General features: G+C 37.7%; 1 protein-coding gene across 1 annotated transcript in view; it reads right to left on the bottom strand.

The window, feature by feature from the left end:
* Window positions 1–17,271, bottom strand: part of kcnh8 (potassium voltage-gated channel, subfamily H (eag-related), member 8) — a 52,963-nt gene that overhangs the window by 35,423 nt on the left and 269 nt on the right. The window lies entirely within an intron of this gene.

Here is a 17,271-nt window from a genome sequence, read left to right on the forward strand (position 1 = left end):
GCAATTTAGCCAGCTCATCTTTTGAAATTGTGCTCCAACACTCATGGCTATGGGACCACTGCTTTAACCTCTCAGCTAACACCAACGGCAGCTTTTGAAACTTCTCAAAATGAAAATAGAAGCCTATTCAACAAGTCAAGTAGTGCCTCTCTAGTTGTTTCAATGAACTGCTCTCCGTAGCCACTGGGACGATGATGTGACTTTAACCTCAGCGATACAAAGGCTGATCGGATCTTCAGCTCAGGCAGATGAAGGCCTGTGTAGGAAGACTGAATGAAGGTCACTTATCTCGATAAGCGACTGATTTATCTGCACACTGAAGAGCAAAAGACTCCTACTCTTGAAACTCATTCCCAAACATCAAGAAACCAACACTGAATTCAGAATGCTGTTTGAGAGAGTTGCGTGAGTGTGAGACTGTGCATTTTGGAGAAATTCTGGTAAAGAAAAGCATTGATAAATGGGGGAGGAACTGAAGTGCTGGCATCTATCACAATTAATTAGCCTATTTGCATCAAGCTCTAAATACTCAGTCGAAGCAGACCAGCTGTTTATGTCTGAATCCATCTATTATGGCACTCAAACTTACACACCCATCTACACAAACAAACTCTCACAGTGCCAGTGTTGTGCAAAATCCTGTTGAGCTGTGCTGATAGACTGCTAATGTTTCCAGTACAATACCCATTATACTCAAAGGTGGACAATGGTGGTTTGACAGATTCAGTAAGGTGTTTTTATGTGTGTGTGCACTTGAGTTTGCCCTGCTGTTATTCGATAAGCGGTCAAACAGCCATCCAAAGCCAATGAGTCATGTAAGCACACAAGAATATCTGACACTGAGAAATTGCACGAAACAAACCTACATTTTGAGATATTCTGTACAATTACAGTAAATAAATGAGTTGCATATACATTGCTGAACATTCACTCACACAAAGTGACATAAGCTTGTTTTTAATCACTGCTTTAGACATCCTGCAAAGTGACTTGTTTCAGTTACGGTACAAAAATCAATTTTCTACGCCAATAACTCCTTTTCCCAGCAACCTGGATGTTTAATTGCTTTATGTTACATGTCAAGCTTTGTTGAAAGGAACCACCTTAGATTAGAACTGACAATACTACAGCAGAGAGCAAAAATCTTGTAGTTGTTTCTCAAGAGAACTGAGTAGCATGTTTTAGTCAATGTTTTTATAACCTCATTCAGCAATAAACATTTGCTTGTGCATACTCTCAGCACTAGAAGTTTTGATTCATGTCACGATTCCCTATTCCCTGAAACGACTGTAAATGAAGGAGGGACCTGGTTTTCTGTTAAAGTTGTAAGATTATTAGAATAATTTTTACTGCATACTCAGCTAAATAACTGCTAAGATTTGTAACCCCAGCAACAACAAACACTTGTGAACATAATTTTAGTAGATCTCTGCATTCGAGCACGTTAGTTAGGTTTACTGGAGCTGAATGCTGGCCAAAATCATTAGGTTTGATTTCAACGACCAAAAGCAACACAACATTATTCTATCTTTAGTGCTCTCGCATGTCCACGTCTCTATGTTTAATAAACCTGCCGATCTATGTCGTTTCTTTTTCTCAGTTTTGCTCTGTTGAGGCTTTTTAGTAGCAGATTTGGTGCACCTTCAACATAGTAAGGTTACATTTTTGTTGGCATCTAACTCAAAGCTCTATGCAGCCATTTTTCATAAAAACAAGCAAGAGGTGGAGTATGGAACAAACTGCCTATTTTATTTTAGTTTCTGCATCACAAGCACTGTCACATCACTAATAGGAGTTATAGGTGTCGTCATACTTTAAAACCAAGCACAACAAGTGAGTTACTGTCGATATTCTCCAATTGAACCAACATAAAAGAGATTGCACCATAGTGGCTATCACACCGCATTAGATGAAAAAAATTAAAAAATTAAATCACAATTTATTTATTCTTCAGGGACAACACTCTCATGTTTATTTTTTTTGTTCATTTGTCACACTCAATTAAATCTAGGAAGCAATATGAAAGCAACGCTTTCTTTTTTGAAAAACCTTTTTTAGTTGTGGTTGAACAGTTTTTTCCTAAAAAAGAAACTTAACTGAGAGAAATGACCTGGGATCATCTTCTTGGCGGCCATAAAAGACGCTGATGCAACTTCAGTGCTTCCGCTTGTGTTTGTTTTATTGTAAGATACAGATGCTAAGATACACTGGACCATTTATTTATGAACCTTAATGAAGGGAAAGTAGATGTGTCGCTCTATATTTCCTGGCAGGGGAAATCCTCAAAGTGATGCACCTTTATAACAGTTCATATCATACCAATCTTACATTGATGGTTACTTTCATACATTTAAACTGATTGCAATTCATGTTGATGAATATTAGATTGTGATGAACATTTATTACTTAACAGTGGATTGAAACAATGACTATTCATTATCATGAATTATGATGCAATTTTGTAGTTCATCTTTGGAACAGTGTAGCTTCATCACACTTCATCCACTGTGGAGCTAACCGAGGTTGGATTCACGCAGTTGTCTTCTCCCAAGTCCTCATCAATTCCCCTTCACATTGTGTATTTGACCTCATAGGACTTTCATAAATCTGTATAAATGTTTCATAAAAAGGGGCTAAAATGTCAATGTCATAATGTCATATTGTCAATGTTGACATTTTGAGGGAACGCATGATTTTGTGGTATTTGACGGCTGCAGGATGCAGAAATGGTCAGAACTGCAATTTGCTTTATGTCTATATATTTGCCATGTACAAATAATTACTGCGTCTGGTCGTAAAATGTCAACCGCTCATCTTGAAAGTTGATTTCTGGCTTTGGCTTTGGCTTTCTCTGTTGAACTTCTGTTCTAATCTATTCACATGTTGTTTACGTTGGCCAGGTAATTCCACCTATTTTTAGTGAAGTTAAAAATGAAGGTAACTGCACTAGAAAGCTGTATCTACTACCTCTAATTTCTCCTATAGGTAGATACGAGATAAGTTTGACTTAGTTGTAGGTTTGTTATCCTTAACTAATCTGATCTTATTTTAGTTATGTCAAGAAGAGTAAGAAAATATAATCAAATGTATTCGGCAAAGTGCTTAGATTCCTGGTCAGCACAGACGGCAGTGATTCTATGACAGTGCTATCCAGTCATGTCTGTCAGGTGTGAGGGAGGTCCCTTAGGCTCAGGGGAGACAAGAGAAAGATTCTCAGCATTACTGAAGTCTCAGAAAGTCAAGCAAAGACCTACATGTTGTCTGGTAATAGGTCCTGGAGCACAGAGGATGGTGTTGCCGGAAAACTCATGCTTACAGTGAAACACACACTTTATTGGGTTTGACCTCAGATTACAGGGAATGGACAGATAGTCTGTATTCAGTCTGAGTGTGCATCTTGTAAGGTGGTGGAGACAAGGTAATGATAGGTAACATATCATTTGTTTCCTGGTGCAGATAGGACTGCACATGTCTATGTCTATATTGGGAATTAGTGGTAGAATTGATTGATCGCTATTATAATTCTTTTAATGTTTGGCATATGAGCACAATCCAGTATATTTAGGTATAACTGAAAAAAAAAATAAGAACTGATATGTTAAACAAAAAAATATGTTTAAGGCAAACCATTGGATTTAATGTCAACTTTATCACAGTGTGATACTGTAGGTCCCTTCACCTACATAGTGTTTCTTTAAGTAGTCTTAAGGAATAGTTTTCCAGGCTTCTTGAAAGACATCTCAAAGCTCTACTTTGGATGTCAGCTGCCTTTTGTTCCATTGTCTGTCAAGATGATCCCACACTGTTTCAATAATGTTTAAGTCTGGCCTCTGGGGAGGATTTATCCCACCCTTAGACCTGTTCCCACTAAATTACAGTCAACCCCTTGTGAAATTTAGCATACCTCAGCCTTTTCTCCCTGTTTCCCTTCCTTAAGAATGGCTTTTTGACAGCCACCCTTCTATGGACACCATTTCTAATTATATGAAGAACAGATGGATCAAGTGAAGGGCCAGATGCAACTTTCAGGTCCTTTGACAGTTTTTGCTGGATTCTTTTTCTTATTATTTCTTTATTTTCTTAAATTACTTTCAGAAACGGTTCATCTGCTGTAGAAAGTTTTATAGCCATGACACTTCTTTTGTCCGCTTGTCCAGCTTCCTCAGATATATTAAGTACACACTGTACACCATGCTGAGATTTGCCAAATTTTTGTCGAATAGCTGTTTTTGAAATTATTCACTTTGCTGGTGCAACAATACCATTACACTACAATACATGGTACTATTTCAAAACTGGCAGATATGTATTTGTAATATATATATATATTTTTACTTTAGCAATTGTTTGTAGATGCAATTTAAGAAATGGGAAAAATAACATGTATGAGCTTTCTTTTTAAGAGTCTAAAATCCTTGCCCAGGGTTAAGTGGCTTAAGAAAAAAGAAGAAGAAATGATTCTCTGAAAACGTTCATGTATGAGGACGTGTATGAGGTCCAAAGAAAACTTTGGAAGACTGGAGAGGTATCTGACCCGGTGAAAGTGAAATATGAAGAAATGAGGAGTGGGTCAAGGGTTTTGCACAACATTGTGTTTACCAAAATAATAAAGTGTGACTATAAACAACATATCGTTTTTTTTCCTTGTCCTTGTCTGGTCGACCTTACTTCCCTTATAGGTTTTACTGTTCTTTTGTTAAACTTTACTTACTGTTTTATTTTGCAAAGCTTGTGTCCTTGTGTATTTTGCTAAGTTTTGGTTTCTGCCCTTGTTTCTTCTTATGTTAGAGTCACTGATTGTCACTGACTCACATTATATTAGTAATAGCACATTCACTATCAGGTTTCATTTGATCAGAGCCAAATCTTTGCTATTGTTTGTAGTTGTGTATAGCTGTTTTTAAAAAGAAATCCAGTTCTTGTTCTGTCTAACCTTGTTTACAGCTGTATTTTGCTTTTCACAGCAGTGTTTTTGCTTCTGTATGATAAAGTTTGTTATTTCCTTTATCTGACTGCCTCCTGTCTATGGGCGTGCATGTCCCTCCCATGAGCAAATGGTAATTACTCATTCTTGGTATTTGTCTGTCCATGCTTTTACCATTGGTTTTAAGGCTGAACATGATCAGTTGGAAGAGGCAAGATAATAAAAGCAAACTTTTTTCCCCCAAGGTTATGAAGATTAAAGGCTATTCTGCTACTTCAGGATAGTGAAGAGGAAAGAGGAAATTTTCAAAAAAGGAAACTGTCTACTGGATACTGCACAGGCTGTTAAATCATCACATTAAATCATATATCATATTATCGATACAGTTAAAGAGAGATCATATTCTTTAGCTGGAGCTCAGAAGCAGGACTACACATCAAACACTCAGCTTTCTGTAATACATTTAGAAATGCTTTCTTACATGTTCATTTTCAAATTACACTTTTTCTTTTTCTTCTCCTCTCTCTCTCTCTTCTTTCTTACAGAAAGTCTGCAAGCCCAGGAACTGTCAGAAAAACAACCCCCATCTGAACCCTGTACAAGCACAGCCATAAATGTGAATTTTTTTGCTATGCTTTAGAGGGATAGGCAATAAGGTAGGGTCATTTAAAGCAATTAACAAGATTGAAACAGCATATTTGTATATATATATATAAAATACTGTAGTTTATATAGGATATATAGTTTTTATAGGGTCTGAATGTGACATATGCATGAAGCCAATACAATTATGTGCAACATAATCCACATTTTACATAGGTAAATTACAATGCCATATATCACAAGTTAACAGAGAACATTTTGAAAGGCTGCAAACTTCGAAGATTTTAGTGTAAAATTTAGAAAAACTGACCAGACATTTAACGTGGAAAGAACGTATTTCCATGTCAGTCTGAAATGGAACTAAGGTGGTTAACTGAGGCATCATCTGTAAGAAAGAGATAAAAAAAAGAAACTGCTGTAACTTTTGTTTCAATTTCTGATTAGGAACATAGCACGGATGAACACACTGTTGTTGTAATGTATATATAAAGTATATAAACATGTTTCATTATAGGAATAAACTACAGCTTCAGTCTCCTCTGATTTACAAGCTGCACAGAGTAGACGGAGAGATGATAAAGATTGTGTTCTTTTCATCATTTTTAATCCCTAAACAGTTATTACTTACTGATAGCAACAATGAAGCTAACTCTGCACCCCTCTATCATTCTGTTCTCTGTGCTCACTCCAGAAGTTCCAACCTGATGTTTATTCTTGTCTTGTGTCTTGCTTGACCACTTTATCTCTTCTTCCTCACCTGCACTCATAGTGCTGTCTTTTGTACTTTTATTCTTCAGTGTTTACAAATTTGTGCATATTTAGATACAAAAATTATGCCTTAGTTGAATTTCACATGAAAAAAATCTCAGAGGACTTGTTACAAAAATCGCCCTAATAAAATTGATGTTTGTTTTCTCACATATTACTTTATGAAATGCCATAACACCATCTACTACTGTAATACTTCTAAGTGACAGAGAAGCATTTTAATGATGCTTAATAATAATAATTGAGCCAGTATTTTTTATTTTGTCCTTGCTATGAAATTTCCTCATCTGTCTTTCCTCCCACCCCTCTACCTATCTGTCCTACTTTCCGTTTTCCCTTCCCTCTCTCTTTTGCTACTGCACCAGCATTAACCTCCCCACATCTCTATATTTTTCTACTTTTACTCTCTTCTTTCCCTCTCAATAGCTACCTTTCTCAATCACTCAGTGTGTAGGCTCAATGCTCCACCTATCAACCTTCACTCTCTCCTTCCTTTCCCCCCAGCTGTTCTTCATGTCCCTCCAACCATTTTGGATCTCTCCACCCAATTACTCTTCATCTCTTTCTACCCTTGGACTTAAACCAGATTTCCCCCCTTTTCCCAGATCCATTTATTTCCTTCACTCTTTGCCCGCATTCACCTTCTTCCCCACCCACCATCTCTGCAAAAGCAGCACATGACTTTGTTTACTTTTAACTTTGCTCACAACCCTGAACCTCTGCAACAAGAAAATTCTGTTTCCATTTTAGATGACATCCTTTTCCCACTACCCCCTTGTCCCTTTCTTTATTTCCTTGTTTCTCCTCCATTCTGATTTTCTCTTGGCTAATTGCTCTGATGTAGAAGCTCATAGATCATCTGAACTTGTGCTCACACTACTGTATGACAGCTGCTGGAGAAACCCCACAGGTATACGGAGAGGAGAGGGAGGAGGAAAGGCTGGGACAAAGAAAGGGAGCAGGAGGGTAGAAGAGGAGAGGAGTGAAAGAAAAAGAGCACAAGATGGGAGAAAAGAAGGGGGGGTTAGAGAGCTTTCTTATGCAAAACTTAATTGTAATACGCATGTTTTGGACAAATGATTTGGAAAATATGTGAAAGACATCAATATAATGAACACATTTTCAAGTCTAATTATGAAATTAGCAACTGATCAGGAATTTAGAATGATATGTTTAGTTAAACAGTTAAAATACATATTTATAAAACAATTTTTTACATTTTATTGTTGCTTTTTATTAAGCAAATAAAACCACAATTGTGTTCACAGCAAGGAAGCAGCATGGATGCTAAATTTCATTGGTCAGAGGATTTATCAAACTTAGATCCATATTGATACCTCAATAAATATGTGAGCAAGTGTATTCATTGCACACAGTATGGATTGATGTAGGCTTATTAATCCACTCCCAAGCATAAAACAAATAGTGTTCTTCTCCCACTGCCATGCAAACCTCTGCACCATAGAGGTGTCAGATAAGAAAATATTAAACATTTTGGCAACATTCACCATTTTGATGGCTGTGGTCTCCTTACCATTTAGACAGCAGGTACTGTACGAGCATGCTTGTGTGGGTAACGACAAACCACAGAGTGTATTGTTTCAGTTTGGAGAGTTGTTTGAATATTTTCTCAGCCAGTCAGTTCTAAATGAACATCTTGGGTCAGCGGAAACAGTGTTGCATTATATTTCCTTTCTACACTCTTCTAAACAGATGGTATTGTTTGATATTATATGTTTGTTTGTTATATGTTGTTGTGGAGACACTGCTTAGACCCAGATATGCCGGTTTCAAACAGACAAACAGTGCATACGTCTATTTTTTATAAGCTTGTGATATCCACTATATATATTGCTGACAAGAAACTGTATTATATCAGTATTTTGCTATAATCAATATTTGTAACTGAAACTGTTTCTTAAATTAAATTAATTGCATGCTAAAAGAAAATAGGAACCATGTGATTAACTTTAAACATGTGTACTGTTTATGTGTTACACACTGCAAATTTGTGAAAATTACTATTATTACTATTATTATGAAATATTCCATATTCAAATCAACATTAAATTCTAATACATTTGATAATTTCATTTGCACATTGATCAACAAAGTTTGTTCAACATTTTATATACATCTATAGTTTTATAGCCTCTTCTTAGATACTAATGTAGTACGGTCACATTATAAAAAGAGTGTATTGTAGCCCTGACCAGGATTGTAATCAAGTAGCTTTCATTTCTCAACCTAACCAAACAAAGTTGTTGGCTAAACCCAAATAGAAAATGACAATTTCATCGTCTTATGTTCTGTTTATATGGCTAGTTGTCCATACTTAGCATATTTCTAACCACATGCTTTACACGGTTTTCTCGTTCACCCATTCAGCGCTTTGCATTAATATTTGAACTTTAAATAATGTTTAAATGGTTGAACTTCAGTCACACACTGATGAACATATTGATGTCAATGTGAAGTTCAGTGTCTTACCCAAGAACACTTTGACTCATGGTTAGCACTGGAGATCAACCAACCAATCACCATCTAGTTTGAAGACGTCCGCTCCATCAGTTGAGCCTGATAAGTTGTGGGGAGATGGATGGCTCACCAGCCATGGGCCAAAGTGCTGTGCGTAACCACGCCATCCGCCTTCATTCATTCCTACTCTTAGAACTCTGTGGCTTCTTCAACAATTTACTAAACAATTATATCTGCTTGTCTGCTGTAGTAAGTGATTACTTTTCAAGACGCTGTTATGGGTCATATTTAGGGGTATAAACAAACAATCTACAAGAGCATATCAATTGGAGTACTTGTTGCTTTTTCTGACTTCAGATCCACTCATCCCACTTCTACATACACCTCATGAAAGGGATGTGCAAAGAGCTCCCCTTTGACAAATACCCGGTTCAAACATTCACCAGCTCCTCGACAGCCTCACTCTCTTCTTGAAGTGCCCCCAGGGATATTTAAGGCACAGCAACAATTCTTATGATGAGTGATCAAGCATGGGGAAGCAACACACACATAAAACGAGTGAAAGAGAGGTAGAGGAACAGAAACCAGCAGGACCAGAAGGAAATAGATGACAAAGCAGATGAAAGAGTGAAAGATGAGGGGAATGTGGACAGGTAAGGGGAACAGAAGGGGATGCTGAGAAATATACCGAGGCAGACGGGGTGTTAGGGGCAGAGGGTGAGGAGGTGATGTGAAAAGCTGATGGCAAGTGAGATGGAGCTGTGAGAGGTGGAATGATGAAAAATGGAGATGGAGTGTGGTAAAAATCGGTGAGGTAGTGTGGAGATGGATGGAAAGACCTCCTCATCTTTATTGCATGGATTCAGGCAGGCCTCTAAGAAACCGCAACAAAGCAGTTACATAACGACAAAAAAAGTCACTCTACAGTTCCCACAGTAACCACTGACACACACCATGGCAACCAAGGCTACAGCTGTACAGTTTTCTTTTGGATACAGAGTAGTGTCAACTTATGCAATTTTGAGAGTAATTTGAGAGTGTTTAAAATTTTTTGTTGAGGTCAAAGCACACTCGTGTTCATGCTCATACACGGCACTTCTAAACAGTGATAATCTATTCACACCATGTAACTGAAAAGAGAAAATCACTTGAAAAATCCAAAGCTTTAATCACTGCTGTAGCTCTTCATCATACAGTACCCCAGGCTCTCACAAAATTAAACTTCATACCAACCTGTAATTTGCAGGCTTTGCAGACCCCTGCATTTCTTTCTCTGTTTTTCCCTGTCAATAGCTTACCTCTCCTCACTCATAAAGCTTCTGTCATTTCCTTCGTTTCACACTGTAAAACCGCACATAACTAATTGAGTCTAAAATTGGAAGACTTGGCCCAGACTTCCTCTGGTGAAACCCCTTTTGTCAATCGTTTTGGACAGTCCATTAGACTTGATGATCAGGAGAGGATTCTCGCTAATTAGGTGGTTTAACAAGGCAGAACATAATTAGTGATGCAGAGTCCCCCATTTAGAAGTTTGATGGAACAGACAAGATCCTAACCCCCCCCCTATAAATTTGCAATAATAATCATGCTCAGTGACCTTTGAGTCAGGACAGAATTTGCCTGCTGAGTCTGTACTGATGGTGGTGCCAGTGTCCTTCTAAGTGAATACTTTGTCAAAAGCTTGTTGAAGCCAGAGTATAGTTGGGAGTTGCTATTAATTGAACGCTGTAATTAACATGAACCACAGCTGACACAGATGCCCATGTTGGTTTATAGCGAGTGAGTGAGTAGATACAGAAAGTGTCTTGGTACTTTTAGCATGACTCACAGCTGATCATGCCATAGGACAGACTCTAATTTAGATTATTACAAGTTAAACCCACTCTCAAGAGTCAAAATTGTTATTCAATTTAGAGGAGCGGGTGAAGTGTACTCTGCCTGCATGGAAATATGTGACTGAAAATCAGCAGGTGAAGCATTTAGCTGGCATTGAATTTGATGTTTACATCCGTAGGTGAAGAGAAGATACCGTACTGAACACTACTTTTGTCAGGGGCAGGCAAAATAGCATTAAATGAAAATTAACGTTAGCCTGGAGAAAAGACAATTGTTAGCACATTGGACATATATAATGCAACGTAAAATGTAAAAGTCATATTTCAACGGTGATAGAACATGCTTGTTGCACAAACCCTAAGCGTTAAGGAATAATAATAATGTGGGTTTAGTGCTTATGTAAAATTTTAAATGATCGATCAATCTGGAGCAATACTAGCTTGACGCTGTATTGTAGCACAGGTGTGCCTTGAGCTAAACGCTAACTCCATCATTCTTGAAACACTAATACATGCTCAAAATGATCATGTTGACATGCTAATGTTTAGAAAGTCTGTTTGTCTTAGTTTGGTATCATAGATGTAATACAGATGATGGGCATGGTTTCCCTTTCGAAAAAAAATTAAGCTCATACAGACTTGCCTCAAACCTGCATAAAATCTAATGGCCAGTATGGGTTAACTAATGTTGTTGGCAAAAAAAGTCTTATTGTATATGATATTTATATACTTTGAAAGTGAAGAGAGGAGAAGGAAGAGTGGAAATGGAAGAGAAAACTTACTGACATCTCACTTGACTCATAACTCACAGTAAACTAAGTGTACTGTATCAATGACTGGTTTATCTTTGTGACTATAACATAATGTTCAATCAGTAATATAGAGTGAAATAAACAATAAAGCTTGGTAAAGTTGAAATAGGTCTGTTTTGATTGAATGTGTGAATGTCCATGTTTTACAAGAAGTTTATGTCATTTAACTAGTCAGCATCATTATGTTCGACAATAAGTAAAGATTCGAGGCTGATGGGAGTGTAAAAAGTAAATTCTTATAAGGCTGTGGATAAAACTAAACTCTGGCCCTAATGACAAATTAAATGTTGACCCATCTTGTAACATTTGATTTAACTTGTGCTATCAAAAGATAAAGGAACCAACAGAATACAGCAAATTATACAGTTTGGTGACAAATGTAAACATGTTTTATTCAGGTAAATGTTTAATGCATCTTTCTTTTCCAGGTAACCTTTGCAAAATGGCCTTCTAGCTCAGGCCCCACTGACACAATTTCAGAGAGACACTCTTACTGAGAGCTTTGTGTGGGATTTGAGGATGGTAGGCTGTAGAAAAACCATTCTGAAGCATCGGAGGGTGAAAAATGATCACTTGAACAATTGAATACGTTTTGTTTTCTATCTTTTAATAATACGATTTTTTCCTTTTTTATTTTTTTTAGTTACAGTCTGTAATTTTCATGGATTTAGTTTGGGGTTTTATGAAAATAAAAAGGATAATTGGTTAAATCAAATAATACGAAAATATGTTTAAAATAAGTTCTAAAGAAAAAAGATGAAAAAAAGAAAAGAAGAGTGTGTGCATATGGACTCGCTCCATTCACTTTGAGCCCCTAAAATAAGATCTGGTGTGACCAATTATCTGCACAAGTCTAAAAATTTGTTAAACTGAGTCAACTTGTGTACCATATAAACATCACATGATCTCAGTATATATGTCCTTGTTGTGAAAGCCCCCAGAGTGTGCAGCACCAATAAAATAAACAGAACAATGAAGACCAAGGGGCTCTCCATATAGATCAAATACAGAAGCACAAAAAATATGTCATGAAGGGGTAGACCACCAAAATTCAAAGAACAAGCTAGAAATGCATTAATCAAAACGATAACTAAAAGGTCAAAAATAACCCTGGCAGACCTGCAACATTCCACAGAAAAAACCTGAGTTTCTTTCAGCTTGAAGGTATATTCTCCACAAAATGGTTTTCCTTGAAAAGTGCCCTTTGATTAAAGGATACAAACAAACAAACGTGCAGATTTCACCTAAAGGAACTGGACCCAAACACGTGGAGAAAAATTCCTCTGTAAGATGAGACTAAAACTGAACTTTGTCTTCATCAAGAAAAATGCTGCATGTGGCAGAAACCAGTTACGCTGAGAACCCTCCCAAGAAAAAAAAAAGTGATGCATGATTGTAGCATCATCATGCTATGATAAAGCTTGTGAGAAAGTTTGTGAAAACCTGGGTAAATGGTAAGGACTGCAGCTGATGTTCATTGTTCGGCATGAATGTTTACCCTAATCATACTTCTAAAGTGACACTTCATTCGTTAAAGGGGAGGCATTTAAAATGACCTCAATCTGAACATGAATCAGTGGTATGATTTAAAGATTGCTGTACGACAGTAAAAACTGATCCAACTTGAAGGAGTTGGAGGTGTTTTGTCTGGAGGAAGTGGCAAATATTCCAGAGGTAAAATGTGCCAGAAACAAACCCCACAAGACTTAAAGTTGTTAGTTGTGCAAAAGGATGCTTTACAAAGTGTTGACTTTGCGGAGGTGCGCATTTATGCACGCTTAAGTTTTCTGTTTCTTGTTCTTATTTTTGGTTTGTTTGACATTAATAGAATGTTTTTTCACTTTCATAGTGATAGGGATTTATTTTGTTGATCAAATGTTGCAAAAATCCATTTTAATTCCAGGTTCTAGTGAAACTAAACAGAAAACCTTTTCAGTGCAATGTATGTTTTAATTTGATCTTTTTTTCTTTTTTAAAAAAATCTTTAAATTTTAGTAGTGACTCAATTTTCTGACCTGGACATTTTATTTTGCTGTGGGAATGCCAAATACCTTGATGAGGCACAAAACTATGGCAAGCAGGACAGACAGCATGTTACTGATTAGCTCACTACATGACAAGTAGCTGAATTTTATGTTTTTTTCAGGCACCATATGTAGCTGACCTCTCATTCATGATATGTACATGCTGTACAGTGCTGCCTTAATACAACATAAAGTAACAACTAGCCACTGGTAAAAAGGCCAGCAGCATTACTTCTGTTTATTCTTAATCCTAAAATGCAACAGCCTCAATATTATGTGTGCTTTGAAGAAAATTGGAACAGTGTAGCCAATCCATTGCCAGTAAGTGAAAGACTGTCTTGCACCCTGCAGCGCTCCAGTCAATGATGATTGATTACTCCGTCACATTCTTATAAATGCATTCATTATTTCTTTCAGAGACATTCTCTTTTTCTCGAACAACACAACACCTACTTTTTCACAAGTTAGCATAATTATATTGGAAGATAACACATTTCTAAGCATCTACTTAGGGATATTAAAGAGTTCTGTTTAATCCAGGCAATCGTCCCTTTAATAAATCTTCCTGCACATATGTGTATCAGCACATGGGCTGTGGTCTCTTATGCTCAGTAATTAGCTCCATCTGTGTTTCTGCAGGTCAAAGGGTTGCTGATTAGGCAAAGCCACAGAGACACCATACCCTTTTTATCTCTGAGTCCCCAGGCTCTCACTTCCTGTATCATGAGAGACATTGAAAGACTTTTTAAACACTCACGTGACAGCAAATCGTCATCCAAAGACCACAACCACAAAATCGGCATTTAGCAAAAGTTAATCAGCGGATAGGAAACTCCTGTTTGCTGCACTCACACTAACAGACAGTGGAGTACACATAAAGGTCAATGATGGGAAATGCATGACACTCTCCTCTTTAATCTTGTCCTACTCTTTTCCTTCATCTTTTTTTTACACCCTGTCTCTCATTTAGTCACATACAACACTACGACTGCTGTCCTGTTGTGACTCAACTTGCAGTTGCTCCAAGTCTTGCCATCAGTGATTGTGACAGTAATTACCTACTCATTGAAGGGGGGAACTAGTGTGCTGAGAGCTAGAAAATGGCAATCTGGAATGAATGGGGTGGGATGGTGAGAAGGCAGCACAGTGGGAGACTTTACACAGACCTCTGTCACAACCGTATTACCAATCCGTCTGCTTAATTTGGCAGGAGGAAGGCCCAATATGGTCTCCTTCTCTCCAAGGATCATTGTTGGTTGATGGAAAAGTCCAGTCAGCAAGTATTTTATTTTCATCAGTTATGCTGTTCTTGGAAGGTTTGTTCAGGTGCTCCATTGATTGGTGTTACAACAGGCCCAGGTTTGAGACATGTAGATGAGAAAAGTCCAGTTGATCAAGAATTTTCTTTTCTTTTTTCTTTTGCTTGAATCTTTTACTAAAAATTACAACAGTGTTTATTAGCAGGCCTTCATCACTCTTCAAATTACCATATCATTGCCTGGTGATGACATATGATTGTGACAAGCATTACACCCCAACATACAGTACCAGTGATGGACAGGTGGTGAGATTTGTCATTTAGATGGTTGTTAGGCTGACAGAAGGTGTCCTAGCACTCTTACACAGTCATCGCAAAGGACAACTCCAGCCAGAGTCTATCATTTATTATATAACATGGGAATAACAAGTACAGCGATCCCAACAACTGTGATCTGACGTGTTTGTCAACCACGAAGTCAAAAAAAGCACAGGTAAAATACACCTGTGTTTAGATATATAAATGAACAGGGTAGACATTTAGTGTCTTCAAATATGTTATTGTAGACAGGGAGGGGGTCTCCTGCTGGTGCCCAGAGTCTGGACTAAACAAGTTGAAGCTGCATTTCAGTTTTAAGCTCCTAAAATCTGGAACAGTCTCCCAGAATATATGATACAGGCCTGAACTCTGACAATGTTTAAATCCAGGCTGAAAACAGTTCTTTCTGGCTGTACATTTGACAAGTGAAAGTATTTTATCTGCACTATTGCTTTTAATGTAATTAATTAATGATTATTTTTATGTTTTAATGATTTTATTTGCCTTCTTGTGATTTTATGGAGCTGTAAAGCACTTTGTATTGCCCTGTGTACAAATTGTGCTCTACAAATAAACTTGCCTTGCCTAGACTTGGGTTATAAGAGAGACTGCCCATTTTGAGCACAAAAGCCTCGCTGTGAACATGAACAAGAACAGAACATTTTTGTTTGTGTTAAAGCAAGTGAAATGCATTGAAAGAGCCACTAGTAAATAAACAAACCTTTTCTCTGACTACTATTACTTTCACCCATTTATCACTGTCTCCAAGTCCAATTTGGGCTATGGATGACGTCAAAGGGGATCACAGAGTGGTGAACCCTATCTCTTATATTTGCTCTTGACCAGACCAACAGGTCTAATTTGCCCCGTCAGGCTCTGCTGCCTCCAGTCCGCTCCATCTCGCACTCCAAATCCAACGTTAATTTCATCTGCCTCGCCAGCTCAAGGACAGGAGTTCATTCTTTATAGCTTGACAAACTACTCGTGCTGTACAGACCCACTCTAATTCCTTTGTGTAAGATGAGAGCTCATGCCCAGGCAGCTGTGTATTTTTTTGCCACTCAACGTATAGCCTGCTTTTACTTGTACAGAGGTGCAGATATGCAGGATGAAATCTCGATGGATGTTCCTGGTTATCATCATGTCTCTCTGAATGTTATGAAAATGTCCAGAATAGTTGGATGTAGGGTCGGGTGGTGAATGAGAGGTGGAATCAACAAATAAATGCAGGAAGTATAGGTGTAGAAATCTAATCATAAGTAGCAGGCACTGGCACAGAGGACGCAGACAGAAGTGGGTTTAAAGAGGTTTCTGTTTCAAATTCTGGCATATTTTGAATCACAAATAAGGGCACAGAGGACACTGAGTATGTAGACAAAATATGCAGCATATGATACATGTTTCTTAAGGCTTTAAGAATCATGTTAAACAAACTAATAGAATGCATCTGAATTTAAAAGAAAAGAGGACAAGCCCATAGTTTAAATCAACCAAGCCTTTGCAAATGCATGTTTATAGGCAAAGCAAGCTCTAGAAGCTTCTCATATATAACTCTAAAAAGCCTAAGGGTGGGCTGAAACAAGGCTGATTAAACCTGCAAGAGAAACCGAAGACGTGTATGAAATATCGTGTTTAATATTTATGAAACACGGTGGAAAAAAAAGAAATCCACTATAATGACGGGCTAGAGTTCAGACAGAAGACAAAAGTTACGAAATGTCTGTGTTTAGTTGAACTTGAGGAGGGTCTCTTTGTAATGTCAGGTCGCCATCGACCAATTAACTTATTGACCGGTCGCGGTGGGAAAGATGGCTCCTTCAACGGGATTTCTCTGGCATAAAGTATATAATAAACCTCAATACAAAACTGACTACTATATTGAACAGGTTTCACAAATACATTAAATGAGTTCATAATATAGGCGGAAACTTGCGAACAAGTTCTGAAAAATGTCTCGTGAGAAGCTGGGAGCGCCCAGTTAACCCTTTGTCGCTGTCCGTGGTCCTGAAAGCTCAGCACCACAGACCGCTTCAGCCTCAGCGGTGGGATCGCCCTCCCGTTTTCCTGTACTGATTTATCAATAACAAACGCATGGTGTTGCTGAGTTTACTGAGATATGTTAATGACAAACCGTTGGCCCCGAGATACTCGAAATGGACGAAATGGAGACATTGCATTGAGAACAATAAAGAAAATTCGAAGTGAACACACTGAAAGGCATTGTCCATATTCTCTGTTAGATTGTCTGTGT

Source organism: Leuresthes tenuis, unplaced genomic scaffold (assembly GCF_036924035.1).
Source record: "Leuresthes tenuis unplaced genomic scaffold, fLeuTen1.0.hap1 SCAF_18, whole genome shotgun sequence".
Classification (NCBI taxonomy): Eukaryota; Metazoa; Chordata; class Actinopteri; order Atheriniformes; family Atherinopsidae; genus Leuresthes; species Leuresthes tenuis.